General features: G+C 44.8%; 1 long non-coding RNA gene across 1 annotated transcript; it reads right to left on the bottom strand.

Annotated features, from left to right (window-relative positions):
• Positions 1-306: 306 nt before the first annotated feature.
• On the bottom strand, positions 307-1,699 carry LOC119315890. The gene is made up of 3 exons (XR_005152807.1): positions 1,569-1,699; positions 816-984; positions 307-708 (listed from the first exon to the last, which is right to left on the bottom strand). It is a non-coding gene; the product is annotated as an uncharacterized LOC119315890 (long non-coding RNA).
• Positions 1,700-2,946: the final 1,247 nt, after the last annotated feature.

The raw sequence follows: 2,946 nt of genomic DNA, 5'->3' as shown, positions 1-2,946 counted from the left end.
TTAGAAACTGGAATAATCAGATTATTTAAGAACGTTGAACTACCCTGTTATTTTAATTTGAACTTCTTGAATTTTTTAGAAACACGGAAAACAAATTATTTTAGCATTCGATCCTTTGTTTCATCACTAGCAGAATGTTCCTCTCATACGTATTAACACAAGCACCTTTGTGTGCTACAAATGACAACCATGCACAAGGCACTCGAATCACAATATTAATAAATAATTTGGCTACAAATCAAGCGAAAAAATAAATAGTGAACACATGAAGTCATGCGCCCATTACCCACAATGAAATAATACTAATGAGTACAAAGTAATTTCACAAATCTGTACCATAGCATGGATCTCCCATGGATATGTTCAGTTGTACCACTCAATGAAGAACGCATAACAAAAACTATAGGAGAGATCAGCACAGGTCAAGCGATAAAAATTCAAGCTTTTTCCCATGATTGCACTATACATGTTCAGATTTTTCACCAGTATTTTTAAGTGTGTTGCCATCTGAACCTTTGACATTTCCTTCGTATATAAATGATGTTGAACCCCTTGGAAACTTGTGAGATATGATCGCATCTCTCGAAAGCCATCGACCGCTTCAGAACAATTCCTGGAATCCTCTCACACCATGCATAAAACTTGGCCTACGGTCCCAATAATAATATTTCCGGGATCCTTCTTCAATCGCCATCAACATTGTTGTACCTGCCGGTCAGCTGTCAACTTACGGTTCCGAACATACTAGCTTTGACAAAATGCGTACGAGCTGCTAAAGAAACTGAAGATCGTTGGCGAACAACATCGGGCATTACCTTTGTTGTCTTTGAACTTCATGGTTTCTTGATTCTGAACTTACGATTTATTTAATTTTTTGCAGGGTGCAGGGAGACTACCGGTGCTGGGAGGACGGGCTTCGTTCCCTCAAGTAGTCGCGTCCATTGCCGCACAGGACGGTGAGCAGGGGCGGAAAGAGAGACAGACCTAGCAACAAGCACTAGGAGATCATGAATACAGCGGACCATCTACTTATAAGTTCAGGAAAAATATATAAGCACATCAGACTATGTACGTCACAGCGTGAAGCAAAGGAAAATCAAAGTGAACACTTAGCTACAACAGTTTCCTTACATATATGAACGCAAACACATCCTGGGCAAAGAAATGTTGGGAATATCTCAATCAAAAGAGAAGCACTAGTAGACGTTGTGTTTCAATGCACTGCTACATCTTGTTTTTTCTCTTTTTCTTTTCCTATTTTCTAGCCAATTATAAAGTGCTTATAGAAAAATTATAACTTTTCTCCACTCCACGATAAAAGTGCTTGGGATGGAGGTATTTTGCGCAGTAAATAATTGGGCAAATAATAGAACATTAACAAAGAAAAATTAAACCAAAGGGAAACATGATTTAACAACAGTTCTATCTTCAGCTAGCCATTTCATCAAACATGTCTTGTGCACCTTTTGGTTTGGCACAAGATACAGAGAGAAGGAAGCGGGACTCACTAGCAGTAGCTGCTGCTCCTTGTGTGTCACTATGAAGCTGGAGTACAGACAACGGCTTACCTCTTCATCAACGTGTGGGAGAGGTGGCGACGGTGTGGCACGCAGGCGACACGCGGGGTGTCGGGGTGCTGGGCGGAGCAGTCCGTGGCAGCGCGTGCGAGCAGTCCATATACTAGTATACTACACATGCTCTGTATCTCCCTCTTGTCCATCAAAATCAAGGCGTCAACTTCATTAGGAGAAAAACCAAACTAGCATTGGCAGAAAACGTAGCAGTAGCATTAGTAAGAAAGGCTACCTCTTGCATCTTCAGGCCGGTGCAGTGGCGGATCCAGGAATTCAACTTTGGGTGTTCAAAAAAAAAAATCACCCTAATACAGAAGTCCATTAGCCCACGGCAATACAAATTGTGCACAATAACAATAATATCTCAAAAGTCGAAGAAAATTACAAAGAGCTATATCTCTAAATATAAAGATAAATCATTTGTTTATTTTTTACTAATGAAATCAATCCAAAGATACTTCATTTGTTGTTTTTAAATCAACAGTGTATTTGGTGAATTTGAATGAGTTTCTTTTTTCAAGGGGCATTTGGACTGAGCTGAGCTTTTTTTAGGGGTGGTTTGAGTTGAGCTGCCGAGCATCTCTCGTGCAGTCGTGCGTGAGGGCAGAGGTAACGTAGCTTTTTGTTTTTTGAGCGGAGAGGTAACGTTGCTGCTCTTGGGCTGCTAGTTAGTGGGTTGTGCCACTGCTGCCGATGGGCTACTATTGGCCTGTTTGCCAGCAGGAGAGCTGCTGCGTAATCTCTCAAAGTAGTACTGTTAGTATTTCGGTCATATAACTATATGTAGGAATTCTTTTGCAGTAAATTTTGGGTGTACATATGTACACCCATGACCAATAGTGGATCCAGCAGCAGCTGGCCAGGACAAGATTCCGCGCACCCTACGAGCCAGATCCCAGGAAGGTCGAGGTGGACTTTGTGAGAAGGTCAACAAGCAGGTGAAGGTTCATGGGTTGGGGGTGCCGCGTCGGCAGGTGGATGCGATGTGGAGCAGCAAGAACGAAGGATTGGATCAAGGAAGGGGCAAACAGAGTTTGCGAGTGCAATAAAAATTGAAACTAGCTCGATGGCCTTCTGCAGTGCTCCAGTCTCCTTCAGCTGTGAGTTAGGGAGAGCGCCCCCCCCAGTGACTGGACCGTGGTGACGCATCCTGTCGGAGGCGCTCGGCCGGCCGGCATCGAGGGATAGCACGGGGAAGGGAGCACTGGGGCGGCGACTGATTTGCGTTGGGTGGCGTTCGGCACGCATGGGGGCGGGGGGTTCTCAGGGGAAGCCGACCGGCTGGGATCCCGTGGTGCAGAGCAGGGTAGGGCGGCGGCGGCGCACGGGGTGGGCGAGGTAGTAGGTGACAGCGGCAGCGCGTAGGCTGGCG

This window comes from Triticum dicoccoides, chromosome 6A (genome assembly GCF_002162155.2).
Source record: "Triticum dicoccoides isolate Atlit2015 ecotype Zavitan chromosome 6A, WEW_v2.0, whole genome shotgun sequence".
In the NCBI taxonomy this organism is placed as follows: Eukaryota; Viridiplantae; Streptophyta; class Magnoliopsida; order Poales; family Poaceae; genus Triticum; species Triticum dicoccoides.
Note: the sequence above shows the minus strand (reverse complement) of the source record. Positions and strands in the feature narration are given on the sequence as shown.